Source organism: Vicugna pacos, chromosome 11, assembly GCF_048564905.1.
Source record: "Vicugna pacos chromosome 11, VicPac4, whole genome shotgun sequence".
Taxonomy (NCBI): domain Eukaryota; kingdom Metazoa; phylum Chordata; class Mammalia; order Artiodactyla; family Camelidae; genus Vicugna; species Vicugna pacos.
The window spans coordinates 20134713-20155090 of NC_132997.1; the positions used below are offsets into that span (position 1 = coordinate 20134713).

At 41.7% G+C, this 20378-nt stretch overlaps 1 pseudogene; it reads left to right on the top strand.

Moving 5' to 3' along the window:
• Positions 1-20378, top strand: part of LOC140699886 (formin-2-like) — a 121548-nt pseudogene that overhangs the window by 48546 nt on the left and 52624 nt on the right.

Consider the following 20378-nt stretch of genomic DNA (forward strand, 5'->3'; position numbering starts at 1 on the left):
TCTCTCCCTCACCAAGTTTTCCTAAATGGTAGCATCGGTGTTGGAGTTAAGAATTTTGATTCCTCCACCCCATTGGCTTACTGAGAGAAACATGGTGGGCAGAAGCTTGATTTGGACTTGTAAAAAAGGGTGCAGCATAAGAGTATGGAGCTGGGCTCTGCTGCTTATCAGCTCTGAAACCTTGGGCAAGTTTCCAAACCACGGTACTTGGTTTCTCCACCTATAAAATGATGATAAGAATAACATCCCCTGCACTGGGATATTGTGAGAATTGTATGTTAAAGCATAGAATTAGCCTTTAGAATGTAGTCATTATCTTCCTCATGAGTTCCCTTTAAAACCAACAGTGCCCCACATCATCAGTGACTTTATTCTAGGCTCCTGCCTAAAGTTCTGCAGAGGGAGCCTGGTGCTCATAACCTCCTGTTTTTATCCCAGTCCTGGAGTGATTCATTTGCCTGTTTTTCCTTTGCACTGAGACACTAAAAGGGGGCCCACACCCAACCCTACATGTCCCCCTTTTAACATTTAGTTCTCTTGAAACACTGCTTAGTGTTTTCTTGGTGGACTTTACCCCTGAAATGAACAAAAAATGAGAGATGCAATGTAGGAAACATCGTCGCATGTAGATCTCTGAGTCTCTTGTGGTGCAGAGTACAATTGATCAAAGGCTGAGGTAGGGTTCCTTAATGCAGAGATCTTCAGTTCTTCAGGGCTGAGGGGGTTCTGACCATAATGACACCTGAAAAAAATTAAGGACATAAAACCATATTTAATTTTAAAAGGAAAAGCGTGTATCTGAAAGTCTTGATCACATTGAATACACTATTTTATTTGTTTATGTTAAAAATTACTTACTGGTTTGGAAATAGCCAGGTGCAGATATAGAAAGACTGATCAATTTCACTGAGCGTTCTTTTAACAGTCATTTATATCTTACGTTTTACATCATTGATTAGGGAGGTGTTTTCATTTTTTTTCTTCCTTAGTGTGTCTTCCTTTCTTAACTTTTCTAATCAAAACATTTATAATAACCTTTAAAATTTTAGGGCAGTTTTAAAATTATGAAACATTTTATGTTATTGATTTTGTTGTATACTGGAGGAACACTATATGGAAAGTTAATTCGTGATAATCTGGATTTCAGTTTGGTGAAAGACAATAGTTGAAATTGATGCCAGAAAGTTTGTAACTTAGTTTTTCCTTTGTTATTTGACCATAGCTCACAAAATGCCCTACAGCAATTTTTAATATAATAACTTGTCTCCTTTTAAAGTATGCATTCTTGAAGAGGATGATGGAGGTAAGTAGAAAATAGTTTAATATAGTGACTTGTTTTTCTCCAGTTGATCTCGTATAAACCCAACAGCCCAACAGCTATTTTGTCCAAATGTCCAGTGTCCCTTTCTAAATATTTCCTGCTGTGATTCTGTGGGACATTATCATGTGGGGGCCACAATGCCTACCCTCCCTGTCCTAGGAAAGCAGTCAGTGGTAAGAGTGAGAATGTTGATAACATAGTGAAAACCTTGCATAAAGTCTACTGCTTTTAAAAATACATATGAATTGCAAACTTTGATAACAAGGTTATGAATAGTGATAAACTTGACAATATTGGTGCATAATATTGTGCAGTGACATCCTGGCTAAAATCACTTCACAACATGCGGTCCTTTTCAATTTTAATTTAAAGTAGAACTCAATGATTTTTTTTTTGAAAAAGAAAGACTTATGCTTCATCTTAGAAGATTGGTTTCTTTGCCTTTTTCTTTTTGTCCTCCAACTCTTCTTAATATTGGTTTCTAATTTATATGTCCAGCTAATTCAGATCCATGGTCTGCATTTTCTGCCTTTCTCATGGACCTGTCTTTCATTTTCTCATGATCCATTTTTAGAAATGAGTTTTTCTCTACTTTCAAATATTGAAGAAGAAACTGACCCTCTGTTAAATGACTCTGAGTGCGCAGGCTGAGGTGAAGCCTCCGTGTCCTTCCCACCAGTGAGCTGCACAAGGGCTGCAGACTCCTGGGCATCTTCTGCTGCCACCCTGCTCCCTACAGCACGTTTGTGTTGTCTCCACAGAGGAGTATAAGGTATCAATAGTGACCCTCTGTGGTCTGTAGAATGCTTCCTGGAAGGACAAGACAAGTTAGGAAGAACTAATAAGGAAGTTAGGAAGCAACGTGCTCCAAAAGTTCACGGCAGAAACATTAATAAGAAGAAAACCTTTTCAATTATCATTTTTCTTCATCTTCTCTCTCTTCATTTTCCTTTATGTATTTAATTCAACCCACCTCCCTCCTATGGTGGTTTTTTTCTTCTGAAGTCCCATGCCATTTTATTTATATTTCTATCATTTGAATTATTTAGGTATGTAATTTATCTGTTTCTACATATCTGTCTCTTATGTAGACTCCCAACATTTTAAGACCTTTGGACACATATACTTAAATATTTTGGACACATATACTTAAATATTTGAGTGAATAATTGAGGATATATTGTTGAAAAAGATGTAAATAAATAAAATATCTACTCAGCACATAAATGCAATAATTTGAGTTTTGTGTGTGTACTGAAACATCCCATGGACCATTTTAGAGGCTCAGTACCAAGTTTCAAAGATTACACAACAGATTTATACAAACAGACAACTTTAGTTGATGAATTGATGGAGATCAGGATCAAGATGTCTGGGTGTGAACAGAGACTGGATCATTCTGGGTGCATCTTTGGAAAATCAAGGCCCTTATCTTTAGTAATATGAGTAATCAAGAGAGTGAACAGAGGGCTGATTTTAGAAAAGCTGTTTGGGCACATAAAATCCCGGAGGAAAATATGGAAGGAGAGTTGGTAGAAACATGACAAACTTTTTGTGTAGAAATCCTAAAAATTGTATTTACATGCTGGCTGAAAGAATTGTTACCTACTTTGGCTCCAAAAAAAAAAAAATTGGGGGTTGGTTTGAGCAGCTTATGAATATATAAAGTGTCCAAAAGAATTATAAAGGAAAATAGATTAAAATGAAAGGAATTTAGGATGGAACAATAAAATGAAGCAGAATGTATTTCAGAAGGGCTAGCAGTTTTTAAAGGTAGTTGCAAATTTATCCCTCAGGTTGAAAGTAGAAAGGGAGAAGGGAACAATTATATATCATGCCATGTGTCCATGAGATTAAAAGCAACAGTCTCAGAAGAACAACTTTTCTGGCCTCCTGTATCCAAAAGAAGTGTTTCTACTGGTTCTTAATAAAAGAGACTCTGTGGGATGAAATGCAAATACAGCATCATCACCCCATTTCCAAGCTTAGTCCCAGTGCTCTAACACATGTTTAATGGAGGTTAATGCAGAAATTCTGCAAGGGGCCAAGGGCATGTTTGATGGCAGTCATCTCAACTTACTGCATGGTCAAGGGGAAAAATGCTGTAGAACAGATCAGCCATGTCTCCTATAAATGGTTCTCCATGTTCAATTTCTTAAAAAATCAGCCCAAATTTCCCCCTTATACGTGCAAGCTAAACCTCATGTCTGGCTATCCTTTGTTGGCAATGAGCAGCAGCTCAATACTATTAAATAATCAAATAGCAGAATACAAGTTTGGCCCCCTTTAGGGAAATTACATGTTTAACCCCATCTCCCTTTGTAGAAGGATGTGGTATACCAGAATTACAGACCCGTACCATTTGTTAGGCAGCTAGTCATAAGTCATGCTGTTTAAATGAAATTTAATGAAGTCTCTTTCAATTAAATTGACTAGATTTGAATTAAATTAACGTGTACCATTAAAGAAGCTGTAGTTTAATAATTTTATGTAAGTGCATATTTCCTTAAAATGTAAAACTTGTTCCCACATCAGCTCAGCTCTTCAGTCATGGCCTCCTCGGTGGTGGCCCACGTCCCCACTCATACACTTTGTCAGTGGCCCCAGCGCCATGGATTTTGGGGAGGGGGCTGCTGTGAGTAGCAGCAGTGCTGACCTTGGTGTGCCCAGGGGGGCCTGGGGAGCCACGCTGGCCTGGATGGACCTGGCTCCTGGAGAGGCTCCTCTGCCAGAGCCCTTGTCTCCTATTATTCCATAGTTGTCATGTACTTTTCTATCCCTGGGGGTTGGGACTCTGGGACGGGAGTGGAGAATGGAGGAGGGACTGCCCCAGCAGCTGCCAAAGCCACTTTTACTTCAGGGACACTCCCTTTTCCTCTCAGCTGCACCCCCTTGGAATCCCTGCTGCATGGAAGCTATTTGGAGAAGAAAAGTAGCATCAGAGATCTCATGACCCCTCGGCCAGAATTAGGATATAAGGGGCCCTTCCTCTTAAGCTAATTATGGCTTACAGTGATTTGGTAAATTACACCTGTATAAACAGAACTGAAGCCTTTATCTTTTCTTCCTACCTGAGACCTTCAGAATTTGGAAACTTTTAGGTTCCTAGGAGTCTTTCCAAGTGAGTAAGGAAGGCCATTTCATGGCAGATGCAGGAACCTCAGGATATTTTGGAACTTGAGAAAAGTCCACCTGGGTCTGCAGGCATTGTGGGTGGGGACTGGCGGTGGGGCTTTCCTGGCCTTGGGAGGCCTTTCAAAAGTTCAGCTTGAGATCCCTTATAAGAAGTTCCAGCATGGCCAAACTTAAAAAAGTGTCTTAAAACAAATCATGTTTTACAAAGCGGTGGATCTTCATGTAGATACTCTTTGCACTGAGCAAGGTGTGAGAAGCCTGGAAAGTATGTGTTGAGTTTTACTGTGACTGTGTGTTATACATGGGGTCCAAAGGGACATCAGTGTCTTGCAGTGAAGGCTTCCATGGGGCAGGATATGGTCTGAAAATGTGCTGACTGGTCCTCATTCTTCTGGACGTGTAACATATTTGTGTGATGTTTTGTGACTGTGCTGTGTAGTGGGGCACAACTTGGTTTTCTCAGACACACGTGGTGTGTATACAGAGATATGGTGCATCGTCTCTGGAAAAAACATTGGGAACTTTGCAGCAAATTGTGTGAATTTTTACAGCATCGCAGACATGTTCACCGGGTCATAGCATCCCTGACAAAATTTGGGGCAACCTTTGCTGAAAGTTGACACCATGGACAGGACAAGGAGAGGGAGATGACACTGTGGCAGACGAGCGTGTGCAGGGGTGAGACTGGCTGTAGGAACTCAGGTTGTCCTCATCGTCATTGGAACAACACACACACACAGGTCCCTCAGTCAGTCGTGATCTGCTCCAGGTGCAGGCACCACTTGTCCAAATCCAGGCTGATGGCAGAGGCCTTGGGCAGGTGCACCCCTCACACTTGCACTTGCTGCAGTCCTCCCTCCTGCAGGTGTGCAGCCCTGAATCTCCCTTGCTCAGCGGCTTAAGCTCACCTGGCTTGTGCTCTGATTTGGGCTGTGCCCTGATTATCCCAAGGAGGAGGATGATCTAAACCACCTCTGTGCAGAGGGATTGCTGCTGGTGCTTGTCTTCATGCTGCTCTGAGACCCTGAGCTGACCACGCTGATGGGCCTGGACAGAGAAGCCCGCACAGAAGCCTGGGCCTATGAGTCCTGGAGCCCCGGGTCTGGTGGTGCTCAGGCAGTCCATGGACTCTCTTGTGTTTCTCCTGAGTGGAGGGCAAGGAGCAGGCTTGAGCTCCATCTGGGGAGCACTGTAGGGCCCTCTGTGTACTCACTGGTATTTTGGATGTCTCTGATCAGATCCAGAGACAGCATGCATAACTGCTGGGTGAGGGTGTCTCTGGGGTCAGGCTCCCCACGCTGCCTGCCACCATCAAGGGTGCCTACAGCAGGCCTGGGACCCGCTGCCACTCTGAGCTCTGGCGTCCATCAGGCCGTGTAAGTGTGGCCCCTCCAGCAGACTTACAGCATCTGAATTTGTGATTGTGGCTTTGCACCCTCTCTCCACTAGAGCCTCTTCTTTCTCCAATGTGCAAGTAAACTCAGCCCCGATGCAGACTCCCTCCCCCACCATCCAAACTCTACCTCAGTCTGTCTTCTGAGCAATTGGCAGGATGAAATGAGAAAAGGAGAGGAAAGTCTGGAGCAAGTCCCCAGATGATGAACACCCTCCAGGGTTTGGGACTAAAGGCAGCACCTCTTCTAGGAGTGCACTAGGAGTATTTCCTCTTTTTTTCTCAGTGAGCTGGAGGCTGAAGAACCAATAGTGAGTCTCTTTTCCTGACAGATGAGCAAATGAAAAAAGAAAACCTTACAAAGTCCCTAAAACCAGGTGGCCAAGTTATGTGACCATGTCAGAGTGAGGGGGTGTGGGGTGGCTGGCTGGGCCAGGTTGGGTGTGGGGGGGCCTGGGTGCTGTGTGCTCTGTCAGCCCCTCTCCTCACTTGTGCTGCAGTGCATAGCTCTTGGCAGTGCAGATTGGGTGTAAGATGGATTTGTTCAGATTCTGTGCCACACATTAGAAGGCTTAATCAGGTATGGGATGGGGTCTTTTGGTTGACTCCTGACTATGGCAGGCCATGTGGTTTGGCCTCTTTATGTTGGGAACAAAGGAATCACTCCTTCCAACATTGGCCAAATTCCACCCAATATATGGGCTTCAGTAAGGACTGAACAGTGCCATCATCTTGTAATATTAAACAGCAGTGACTGGTTTGCCACTGATTGGACTCACTGATCAGGAATTTACTGGAGAGCCCCAGATGGAGCCCACTGGATCTGCAGGTTAGCCTTTGGCCTGGCTACCACCAGGATTGGTAGATGTGCCTTGGGTTTTCCTTGGGCACAAGGTCATTGACATGTGACATTACCACAGTAAAGTTTGCTAGCCTACCTTATATCCATATCAGATGGAGGACATCTGTTCTTAAGTGGTATGATTATCTACTCAACTTCTTTGTCCCAAATATAAGATTGGAGAGTGTGACCCTGACTTAGAGGCCTTGGCTAACTTCACACGGAAAGCCCTGAATGATAACCAGCAGTTTTACACTACTGAGCATGGAGTTCCCCCTAATGTGGGAGGCAGATTTACAGAACCAAGTGGCATCAGACACACTGACGGCTTCTCAGGGAGAAACTGGTGTGGCTATTCCCGCCACATGCTGTGTTCACATCCCTGATGAATCTGGAAATGTCTCTACCCTTTATGATGATGTGAAAACCCAGAATGTTGATGGTGCTGACACACAAGGCCCTGAAGTTTTCTTTGATGTCGATCCCTGGTTTTCAAGTTTGTTTTTGATTCCTTAGGGCTGTGCTCCATGTTTTCAGGACTATTTCAACTATTGCTTATGCTCGTCGATACTATTCCAGGGTTTTATATGGTTTTTAGCTTACTGTGCACTGTGCACCCTGCCTTTGTAAAATTACGGTGACGTCTCTAACATGCACCCCTGCTAAACAGCATGAACACGTGCATTTTTCCATCAGAAAAACCCCAGAGGAAAGCCCAGTTCAGCAGGAAGCAGCTAGGAGAGGATGATGCCGGTTCCTACTTTCCATAGATGTAGAAGGAATTAAGAGTGGGAAATACTGCCATCACTGACCATCTGGTATTCATAAGTGCTTAAGTGTTCAAGGGTTTAGACGGCTTTCCTCATGCTCTGGCCCACAAGGGTTGGGCTGGAGAGGAGGGGCTGGTTGGGTGGTCTGCCCAGTCCCCTGGTGGTGCTGTGTGCTTTTGCCCCTGACACCTCAGAAAAGGCAACTGAGTTTCTATTTTCTGTATGTTATTGTTCATAACCCACCCCAGCTGCACACGCAGGCAACTGTTTGTAGTCTCCTGTGGTTTCTTTGTATTTCGTTACTTGAGGTGCAGGGATTGCAGCAAGAGGTCCCAGGTCTCAGCCTACTTCAGTCCTAGAAACATATACCAATCTGCATCTAAACTTCACAAGTTTTTCTCTAGAGCACTTTTCCATAGCCTCCCTTCCTAAATACCCTTTGTTGTAGGCACAACAATATTAGGAGATTCCCAAAGCCAGAGGTAAACATGCCCATAAGGACATGCCTGGTGGAAGTAAGAGCTGCTTCTGCAAAAACAAGGACAACATTGCAACAATTTGTTACCTTGTATGCGACCTCTATGGAAATTAGGGCCGCCCCTTGAACTCTTGAACTTTTACTGTAAAACCCCCTTCCTTCTATCCCTGGCAGGTTCACTGTCTTGGAGGCACTAGCCCGCTGTGAGCTCCTTTGCCTGGCAAAGAAATAAAATTCTTTTCTGCTTCATCCAGAAAAAAAAAAAGTAAAACTTGTTAGAGACTGTGCATTCATTTTCATAAGGTATAATTTGTATATGTTAAAGGGGTGACTTGATTTATTCTCCATTCATAGCAGAGCAGCCCATCCTCTTCATTTTTCTTGCTGTCCTCTCTACAAATGTGAAACTCATCCAGGTGCGTTTTGTTTTGTAAGTCATAGGCTTATTTGTGGTGATGAAGAAATCATTTCTGAAACGTATTTGGAGTTGTGGGGGGCCCAGGCATTTTTGTGAGGGAACTTAAAAAAAAAAGAAAGAAATGGAACATTTAACATTCTGTCAGGGCTGCTCGTTCTCCTACTTTGTGTCACAGTAATGTTTGTTCAAACCAGGCTCATTTCCTGATTCTTAAGAAGGCAGAGAGGAGTTGGCAGATGTCCCCTTGTAAGCTCACCAGTTACTCTTTAAAAGCCACCATCCTAGTTAATGAATGGGGCCCGGGTGCTGGCTCCAGAGTTAAAGGCAGTTCCCAAAAGTGCTCCCGGGCCCTGGGAGAGGAGAACAGGGGAGTCTGCATGAGGGGCAAGCATCCTGAGGATGCTGTAGAGCTGAGAGGGTTCCTCACGCACTCTTGCCCACCGACTCCAGACCTGAGCCGTTACTCAAGCCAGCGTCCTGGTCATTGGCCCCCAGCATGCTCGCTTCTCTCTGCTTGTTCCACGTTTTGCAATTTCTCAATCTTATCTTTACTGTTTCTCTTTCCCTTCCTTTTCTTCCCTCTTTCTTACTTTTACTCTCTACTGTCTTCTTTCTCCTCAACATTTATTTTTCTTTCTTCTCTAACTATTCTCATTAATTCCCCCCTTACTTTGTAGTACAGTTAGTTATTCTGTATGTTTCTTTCACCTTAAAATCTTGACCCTCTAGAACTCCTATAGTTCAGCTTCTGATTTTAAGAGAATATTTTAATGTATAAGATTCTCCTAGATGTTGTAACACACTGATTCAAGGAAATAAGAAGTATAGTGAAAGGGATGGGGATGGGAAAATCAATTCAATTCAGGTCACATTGATTCAGAGGGAAATCCACAGTTTCGATGTCAGTGTTCAAAATATCGACTGATAAATCTTTCTAGTTTGTTGTTCTGGTCAGCTGTACACATTCTTGTTCACCATCAGAGCCCAGGAGTTCGCTTTTGGGGGCAGGTCACCAGGTCTAGGGCTGTTAATGTTCAACCAGGGAACCCTGGGGGCTCCTCCTGCACTAGCCACACAGAGAGGAGGAAGGGACACTTTCTCATCAGTGCAAAGCCCCAGGGCCTTTTCTCAAGTCTATTGTACTCGGGAGGATTTGGAGGTGACTAAAAACAGCAGAAAATAAAAATGTTCCAGTCTGGACAGGATTTAATATTAACTCTTCCTAGCCTTGCTGTTAACAATCTTCCTTCCAAATTGGCTAACTCAGGTGTTAAGTTCAGAGTAGAGATTTGTCAGTATAAGAGAAAAGAAGCCCTTTTACTTAACTCAGTGAAACAGTATTTGTCTGTGAAAGGGCTTGTATTTTAAGGCCACTTGCTAATTCTGTGCCACAGTGACGCCTGTCGGTGAGTGACTGCTTCCTGGTCTTCTCGGTGATTTTTGTTCTGAAAGAGACACTCGGAGCTCAGGTGGTGCCTGTGCCTTCTGTTTGATCCCTGCCCCCCTTCCCTGCTCAGCTTGCTCTCTTCCTGGTGGCTCCCACTTCCGTGGTTGGAATCACTGGATCATTCTTTTGATCTCTCATTCCCTCCTACAAGTACGCAACAGATATTTTAAACATCTGCTGTTTACCAGGCACTATTCTTGATGCTAGGGGTTCAATAAGGGGAAAAAAATCTACAAAATCTCTGTCTTCATAGGATTTGATAAATAAGTCAGCAAACAAGTGAATTGTGTTGTATTTCATTTGAGGAGCCACACTGTGAAGGAATCACCAGGGAATGGGGAGAGCTGGGGAGCCGGCGGGGCTGCTGCTGAATAGAGGGCCCAGGAGGACTGCACAGAGCCCAGAAGGAAGGGGGCAGGGAGCAGGGGTGTGCAGATGCCCCTGCTGCGGAGATCTGGTGCAGGGCGTGTGACTGGTGCATCCAAAGGCAGCAGGAAGGCCGTGCGGCTGGAGCAGAGGTGGTTAGAGAGGTCGGGGTGTGGGTGGACAGAAGAAGGCCCTTGGGCCCGTGTGGAGACGGTGCTTTAATCTACGTGATGTGAAAACTTTCAACATAGTTTAACAATATACCGTATGATTTAAATAAGTGCCTTTTATTTTTCCTATACATTATCACATACATCAACTAAAATTCTACTAAAGTAGAAATGTCTAAAGTGTCCCCAAGAGAGACTGCTGTGTCTCATCAGGTGTCTGGTCTGCATGCCAGTTTGGAGTGGGAAACAATGTGACAGGAGACAGACTCTAGTCTTCATCTGGCCCAGATGCTTGTGTTCTGGGCCTCTGGTCTCTCACTGCAAATGCGCAGGATGGACATGATGAGTCATTTTCAGACTGATCCATGCAGCCCTGGGGGTTCCTGGAGGCTGTGTTATGTTTTTGTTTTCAAACTACCATGCAAGCTTCACTTAGAAGAAAGTATCCTGAGTTTAAAAAAACCAAACCAAAATGTGGACTTGGGAGTCCTTTAGGTTTTCCAACATGAAGAATTTGCAGTCTTGTAGATTCTCAAATGACAAACTTGAGCAAAATCTCTTATTACTCAGTGCCTCTTGGTGAGTGTTCATTCTCTCTCATTAAAGTGGAAGGTAGACTGTCAAATAGTCAAATAAGACGTTGAACATTCCATCCTTCAGGACTGGTGAGTTGGCTTCTATCACTGTACAGACTTAAGTGGCTAATATAAAAAGTGAATGTCTTTGCAGGTACTTCCTGGCCCCAAAACAAACTAGCAATTGAGGGAAATAACCATGATTGATGTGTAAAGAAAGGCATAGTGCTAATCTGATTTGAAAATAACTGGTGACATGAGGGTTATATATTTTGTGTGTTAAATATACAGAAAAGCAGTCTTGTCTTATAACATGGAGATATAACTGGGAGATAACCTGCATATTTTGGGTACTTATGGTTAAAAGATATATTTTAGTTACTTTTGTTTTCTGATCAAAGAAATGAGAAAATTTGCTATTAAATATATTGTCTTCTTCCTTTTCAACCCAGAATCTCAAACTGCTGTTGTAGAAACTCTGAAAAAATAATCAGATGCTGTTCAGGAGGTAAGAATATTTGATTAGGATGTCAGATCCCTTTCTCTTATTTATCTTAAAATTGTGACAAACTGATTTGTCTTCCCATCTACCTGCTCACTAGGCTGCCCTGTTTCTCAGCCTGCAGGGGAATCGAGGCAGGTGGAAGCGGATGCTTTCTTCCATTCAGACTTTGCCAAGAAAGGCAGCCTTGAGGTGGAACTGAATACAGGTGTCTCAGATTCTGTGTCGTTGTGTGTCCAGCCAAGGAGCTGAGCCCGCAGCAGCCACTCCAGCAGTGAGCAGTGGCCGCTCTGTGCAGGAGAATGGGCCTGATTGAGCTAACAGTCACATGGATAAGAAGTTTTTAATGTGTTAGAGCTTTCCTAAAATCAAATAATATTCTTCAGTTGCTTTGGTTGGATAAAGCATTAGTTTAATTTCCACAAAATTTTTTATTCTGTTAATAAGGAAGCCAAATTTTATGACTTTTTTCCCTGCACAAATATACACCTCCTGCAATAATAGGAAACAATTATAATTGTGGTTAGCAATTGCTCTTTTCAGTATAAAATCATTTGAAAATTTTACTTACACATACTCCCGCTATTCTTTTGAAAATAACTTAGCATTTGAAATTGCGAATAAGAAGAATGTTTTCTGGAGCGTGGTGTAAGCAGAAAATGAAACAGTTTATTCCTGGGTTCCAGGCTCAGGTCTGTTTCTGGTTATTTTGTGACAACATACTCAGGCCATCTAGGGCATAGTGTTCATCTCTGTAAAATCAAATAGTTTGCTGATTTGTGAGACTTTTTCCAAATATAAAATGACTTCCCTCTTCAAGTGAAGCAGCCCTGCATCATACATGAAAGTTTGCTCCTCCTGGAGGAGAAATAAGACTATAACATTAGTTGAGAACTTCGTTTCATATATCCATTCCTGTGCTTTTCAGAAATATGGCTAGATTGGTCATTATCATAAGAGTAAAGATTCTCTTAATGTTAATGTCATAAAACAGGTTTTCCCAGCTTCTTTTTTTAGAGCAGAAACCTACATCATGCTAGGGGACTTGGAGAGGCGTGGTGGGCTCAGCTTAATGTTAATTACTGTGTAATGATTAGCTGATAGTGAATACGATTTAGAAAAATAAAGAGTGGTAAAGAGAAATAAAGTGAGATATAATTAAGAAAAATATTTATAATGTCTTTTCATTATTTTTGTGACTCTTTTTCTGACATGACTAAGTTCTAATCTGAGCTAATGTATTTGATTTTTCTAGTTCCCATCTCCAGGCCATATCTTACTGAATTCTCTGTTATATATGATAATGACAAAGAAAACCTGGACAAAAAGTGTTCTACACAATCAACAATGATAAAACACATACAACATTGCTCTATATATTAAGATTCCAGCTATAATAATTCAAGGTAGATATTCGTGTCTATAAAATTATAGTGACTTTCTATTTTTCTTAAGCTGTGAACCAATAATAAGCAGAAAACCTGATGAACTGGGTGATTTAAAAACAGCTGATGGTACAGCTTGGAAACGCAATGGTGAAATAGATTGATTTAAATTTCACAGCTTCTCATTTCCTTGTTGCCAGTGAATTGTCTGGAAGCTAGAAAATGTAATACACTAATTGGGAGGTGACAATATTTGGAAGTAATTGAGGTCAAGCACTCAGCGGTGATATCACTTACTCTTGGAATCACTGACTCTTTGTCATAAGTTTACTTCGGGACTGGTTCTTTCTTTAGACGATGTTTGTCTGTCATACGAGGCTAAATAACTGGCCATAAAATGGGTTCAGGAAACCAGAATTAATTGCCAACCTTCTGTGCACCTATTCTTTTACTGTATTATCTTATGCAACACTTAGAATAATCCTTTAAAGTGATTATTATAATTGCTATTTAACTGACAAAAAATGATGTTTATAGGATATAACTAGCTTTAGGTCAAAAAACTGATAACAGGGTGAGAGCCAGGGTTTGAACATAGATCTGTTTGACTTTATACCTCATGTTATCTCCACTGTGATAAAAGCTGTACGTTTACATGGGTCGTTGCCCTGTGGCTGCTTAATACCATCTCATGCCAAAATCATCAAAGGATGAGGTGACAAGTTTACGTTATTCTATTATATTTATACCATTTATAAGTGTCTGATGTCAAGATGCTTCAGAGGCATAGAGAGAAACCGGTCAGGTCACCTGTCCATGTTTAAGTTTTATCAGGACTTTGCTGTGCTAGCTCTGGTGCTTCATTACTGTTTAAGAAACCTGACCATTCTGTTTTTCCTGTAAAGCACCTTGCTTCTTAGTTACTAGATGACAGTCTTTATCTCTGTAAATTGCCCCTGCAGAAGGAAATGGGGGGTTTTAAGCCCATTTTCTCTGTGTGAATAATGAACGTGAGAGGTTTCAGCGCCCTCCAGGGCTGCCTGCCCTCTCTGAGGTGGTGATGCAACGCGAGACCCAGGACCACCCAGCCAGGGCATGGAGCCAGGTGCCGGGCTCCCTCTGGGGTTTTCTTCAGATGCCAGTTCAGGCACCTCTTCTCTCAGTCTGAGCAGCACACTGGTATTTGTTGAATGGGTTTTGACTTTGACTCTCTCATTGTAATTAATAATTCTGAGAGCGCCATATCCCTGGAAGAAGCATGGCTCTTAAAGCCTTTCCTCAGCTGAAAGGAGTCAAAGGTTGCAGTGATGCTCAGAGCAAACCCAGTCAGCACTCACATGAAGAGAGAGAACTACTGTTGCTCCTTGGGTGCTTTTTACAGATGCGCCTATGGAATTAGGAAGTTTTAAATTAAAACTACTTTCTTTACACCTCACTTACTGATTATTTTAATTTTAAATAATTTGCTCTGAAAATCTGCTGTGTCTAAAGAGTTATTTCATAAAAGTGAAATAGGATTCTCAGTTCTGTTTTTTTATTCTTTGGCATTTGAAATACCATTTATAAACTGAAAATTCTTTTACATTTTCACAGTATATAAATATTGTAGCCAAATGTCATTCTCTAGAAACATTTGCTCCTACCTTAAAGATTAACATATGGTAGCAAAACTGGTTACCACCCAGTTTTTCATTTGTTTTTTGCTTTTGAAATTATATATAAGATGTGTGCTTTCAAGTATTTTCCTAAAACTCTTAGCACCTTTCTAATTTAAATGGACATGTTGAAAGGTAAATAGAATGAAGTTTGATCTTTAAAAACTCCAACTTTGGGGCAAGAATTGATAACATCAAGCAATTTAAAGTTAGGTCTACCCACACATTATGATACTTATTAATTGTGAATAGCCACATCTATGTCAAAGTGCTGGATAATTAAAAGAAATTAAATAAGATCAATACTCTCTTATCACATATGTTGTATAGTTTATATGCAAATACATTCTCAAAGGTTAGAAAAATGCTTCTGATTTGAGGGGAGTGGCAAAATCCTATCTCATTCCAGTTTTAACCTTCTTTGAAATCGGCTTTAATCTCTTCCCCGGGGTCCTGCTCTGGTCAGTCCCCCCGGGCCCTCTCAACCTCGCAGTGCCTAACTGGGCTGCAGACTTAATCGAGGGATTGAATATTCTTTTCTATTGGTTCTCCTTTTAAAGTATCTCCTATAGGGCTCTGTATACAACAACCCCTCAGTACAATGTATTATCAGCTTCAGAAACATCTTTATTTAGGAAGAAATCAAGGAAACACATGTGACTAATGAGGAGCAGCCTGGTCAGTGGTACTTGAGGGACTACTCACATGTGTCTTGGCAGAGACAGGTTCAAAGAGTAAAAAAAGAATTGCTCAGATCAAAAGAAAGGTGTGGGGAATGCAATTCTGAAGAAATAGAAATGGAGACATGAAAACAAGTCACTTGAATTTTATTAGAATTTATTAGTTATATCAAAATGTTGGAAAAATCATTGTTTAATGTTAAGTTCCTGATAAACTGTAAGGCAAAAAAGGATAGAATCCACATAATTTAATTATAAACCCACAAAACCACAATTCACAAGACAAGCATACAGCTAAAATATAGACCAGAGTAGGAAACAGAGGGGTTCAAGAAGAGAGGCAAAGGCGTGGCTGAGGCCCCAAAACACGGGTTACTCTTCCTTGAAGTTTACCTCAGACTCTGCTCTTTCTTAGGTGCTTGATAAACACTTTGGCTCAGTGAGCGTGGGGAGGATGAGATGTGGCTGGGGAGGGCGAGGTGTGGCCTCGGAGAGTGGAGTGAGGCGTGGCTGGGGAGGGCAGAGACACAAGGACACCCTTGTGGAGGAACCAGTTTTGAAAATGGGTAACACTTTGGCAAGGTGTTCAATATAATGCATTAAGAAGCAGACAGGATTTTTCTGAAAAGTATTTATTTTATGGAAACTCTAAGAGAAAAAAATTAGACATTTTAGTGTTAGAAATAAAGAAATAAGAGAAACTATTCTGTCAATTTTAAGAATGAAAAGCAGCAGGCACCTGGAAAGCAGTTACAACTTGAGATGAGAATATGAAAGAAGCATTAGAGGTCACACAATGTTTTTCTTTGCTCTGGGGCCATAGGGCTTACCGTGAAATGAAGCTGTGTGTTTGCCCTACAGAGCCTCAGAGGGTATGAAGTTCCTTTCTGTTGGGCAACGTTGGTAATGATCTGGGGAGAAAGGCAAATTGTTCAAGCAGCTGATCTAAATTGATAACTGGCCGATAAAAGTTCTTAGCTTATAAAGGATGTTTATCTTTCACTGAACTTTGTTGGACATCTGTTGATGTTCTATGTGCAAGGTAGTTGTGGTAGGTACAGAAGGAAATACAAAGAATTGTAAGGTCCTGGGCTTTTCTGTATATATGAAATGATTTGCTTGATGTGATGTGATTTTGTCAAGGTATTTAGTGTATGTTGCACTACAGAATTAAAATAAAAGGGAACTGTTGGGAAATTGTAATTAAGGACAGCTTTTTAGGAAAGGTGCAACTTAGATCAAGTCCTCAAAGTCATCACTTCTGAACAGAGGGAGGGAAGAAGAGAGAGTATTGCAGATGGAGAAGAGAGTGAAGATATAGAAGTAGAAGTGAATGTGGTGTTGAGGCAGGGAGGACACTGACAGGTGCAAGGGTCCTGGGGCTGTGAGAGGCTGCTCACTCCATTCCTCCAGCATCTCGGTCCCCCTCTGGTGCTCCTGCCTGTCCTGCCACCCCGCAGCCCCACAGCCCTGTTTCAGCCCAGCCCCAGCCCAGCCTCAGCCGTGTCGGGTCACCACAGCTGTCTCCCAGCAGATCTCATCACTTCCAGTCCCAACCCCTCCTGATCTTTCCCCCACAGTCCTCCAGAACTTTCTTCCTGAAATTCAGATTTATTTGTATCCGATGTCTGCTCAGACCCATTTGATGACTGCTCATAGGCTCTGAGAGAAGAGTCAGACTCCGGAGTTTGACGGGCAAGGCTTTCCCTTGCCATCCCTTGCCATTAGCCTCATCCCTCGCTATTTCCTGCCTGTTTAGTTTGTTCTAGCCTTGAAAAGACAGGCAGGTTTTCTGAAAACTTTAGCATTCTTCCTGTCTGCCTTTTACATTTTTTTTCTTCTGCAATCCTAGTGGCCTTTTTAATCCACTGAATTTCTATTTCTTAATCTAAACTCATGTCAAACTTCACTCCCTCTTAGACACTTTCCCAGAGAGGCCTCAGTCTAGAGACTCCTTTTGATGTCTCTTCTGGGATCCCTACACTTGCCTTACTTTCCCATGATTGGCGCCTCATGCATGTCTCAGAGGCAGTAGGGTTCCTTAGAGCTAAGACTCTCCATATTCTGTTTGCCCCTCCAGTATCTAACATAGTGCCTGACATTTCTGGGCAGATCAGAAAATGTTTGATGAATGAATAAACATACTGGTGACCACGCTGACTCAAGCAGAGGTGCTTACTGGGGAGAGGTGGAAATTTTGCTTATATTCACAACATAGTGATTGAGTATTGGGCTCTGAGCCAGTGTGCCTGGGCACAAATCCCAGTTATCCCACTTTTAACTGGGGAACCTCAGCCATGCTTTTTATTCTCTATGCCTTAATTTCCTCATCTACAAAATGAGGATAGTAATAACTCCTGTCTCATAGGTTTCTGTGAGATTTAAATGCATTAATTTTCATGAAGTGCTTAGAAGAACTCCTGGCACATGGTAGGCACTCAAAATGTTAACTGATATTTTGTCATTATTATTGTCATGTCTGAGCAGTACTCTGGCTTCCAGAGTTGCCTTCTTAGCACAGTTGATCCTCATCAATTAGAGATTCTGTATTTGTAAGCCTGACAACTAGCTAGAATTTATTTACAGCCCTGAAACCACTGCTTGCAAGCCCTTTACTTCATTTGCAGACATGTGCAAAGTGGTGAAAAACTTGAGTCACCTGGCGTGCATCTTCCCCAGCCACGGTGGGATGAAGCAACACTCTGCCTTCTTGCTTCAGCTAATTCTGTAAATAAATGTCTTTTCTGCTGCCTATTTAGTGCCACATTTTCCACCTTTTTGTGCTTTCTGCTGATGACTTGGCCATTTAAAAAGCCCCCAAACATAGGGCTGCAGTGCTGTTCAGTGTCCTAGGTGCAGGAGGGCTGCGGTGTGCCTTACAGAGAAAGTGTGTGTTACATACAATGTATACATTTAATACAATTTAAATATATTTATTATATTATATAAGGTGACTTTAGAAAATGTAGCTGGAGGCTTGTGGGAACTGAGCACTTTTTCCCCAGAAGCAGCGGTTCAGTGCTCACTAATTCATTGTTCTCTTTGACTTCATACAACATAACTGAATAAGGGGAGCCGACTGTATCCCATTGAACCCTCACAGTAGCCCTTGGCAGTAGGCAGGGGAGGTAATTAGGGTATCCACTTTTTTACAGGCTATTAAAGACCTTATGAGCCAGGTAGAGTATTTATAATGTTTTATGCTCAACATAAGAGCCATGAGTCTTTGAGCAAGGATGTACCACGATGAACTCATGTTTAAGGACCTTGTGAGAAAATGTCATACGATAACAAGAGGGAGACTAGAACCAATCAGGAGAACCAGATCCTAAAACTCTCAATTATGAAGTGGGGAGATTCTGAACTAAAGTGCTGATGTGATAAAGAAAAAGTAGCAGCCAAAGGCTGAACTAATGGATTTGGTAACCATATCTAGAGTATAAATTTAGGCTTTGGTTCTCAAAGAGTGGTCCCTGGAGGAACAGCATCAGCATCATCTGGGAACTGGTTAGAAATGCAAATTCTCAGGCCCTGCCCCAGGCCTACTGAACTGGAGTCACAGGGTGGGGCCCAGCAGTCTGTGAGTAAACAACCCCTCCAGGGGATTCCGCTGCACATTAAGTTTAAGAGCTAATAAGTTAGAAACATTAATCAAAGCTACTGCCAAGCCTCGAGAAAGTGCAAGGCAGAGAGGTGATGTTTATTTATAGGATAAGATGTGTTGTAAATATAAAGAAAAAGGAAAGTAATCAAATAGAAATATTATGTCAATTTTTCCTCAATAAAAGATAAAATTTAACAAAATAGCAGTGATAACTATGCAGTCACAATATGGAAGTGAAGTATTGTTGAGAGGGGAAAACTTGCAAATCAGCAGTACAGAGATGAGAGATTTAAGATGATAAAATTGTTGATCTCCTCTAGCACAGAAAGAGAGGATTGTGGGCCAAGGATAGAGTCTTGGGAATTACTACAAGTTTGGTACTGTACTCCAAAAAAATTCAAATGAGAGAAGAGAAAAGCAAATGAGGAGAGAGTGTAAAATTATAGAAGCCAAGTAAGTAGAGGATTTTAAGAAGGAAGGAGTGAGAAATAGTTTCGCAGTCTTTATAAAGGCTAAGTTGGAGCTGCAGTGTTGGCAGTGAGAACACGAGGGTCACCAGGACAGCAGTTCCAGCCAAGTGGCAGCAGGGTCAGAAGGTATAGCTCTGCCCCTCTGGGTAACATTCCCAAGCCATTGCATTCGATTTTCTGTGAGCTTTGTTGTTTGGAACTTTTATGATGGTGGAGGCTAGTTGGGTATTGATGCAGGGAGGCAGCTGGGAGGTGAGACACTAAGCTGTGTTGTTTGCGTGGATCATCAATGAAGGGAAGCTGTGTCAGACTGTTTTCCTTCCTTGCACTAACTCAGACAGTTAAGGAATGTTTTGCTTTGGAGTATAGTGCAGGACCTTGCCACAACGCAGGTCATGGGAGAGAAAATTCAGAAGATGTGAGGGAACCAGAAAGGCTGTTTGTTTCCATTTTTTTCTGACTCCTTTCCTAAACATGCTGTTTATTACCTCCACTCTGGTCATTCACTAATGATGGTGACTTTAACCTTTCCATCAATCAGATTATCAACTGCTGCCATAGGAGTTTAAAGTTACCCAGCCAGTTATGATTTCTGACTTATCCCTCTCCTCTCCACCTCACATTTCGCATCTGGGCAGTGAAGGGTTTGGAAGTGATTTGTCATTTCCATTCCAGTTCAAAAATATTACAATTTCAATAGCTCATCGTTTCCTTTGTAAGGATTCCAGAAATGCTATTTTAGTGCTCTGGGAGAAATGCTTTTCCATAAAATGTTCTCATTTAACGCACCCTAGGTATGTTATTTACCAGTTACCGTATTTTCTGATATTCCCTTATTTCTTGAAATTCCTTTTCAAAGTTGAAATTTTCTTTTTGAATTGCAAAGGAGAGTTTTATTTATTTTGTCCTTGTGATAATTTGAGTTTTTCCCAAGAATTTGTATATTTTTCTTTCTTAAGAATTTTACCTTTGAGACTTTTTTATTTTTATTTTTTAAAACGTTTTTATTGATTTATAATCATTTTACAATGCTGTGTCAAATTCCAGTGTAGAGCACAATTTTCCAGTTATACATGAACATATATATATTCATTGTCACATTGTTTTCTCTGTGAGCTACCATAAGATCTTTTGTATATTTCCCTGTGTTATTACAGTGTAGTGTTGT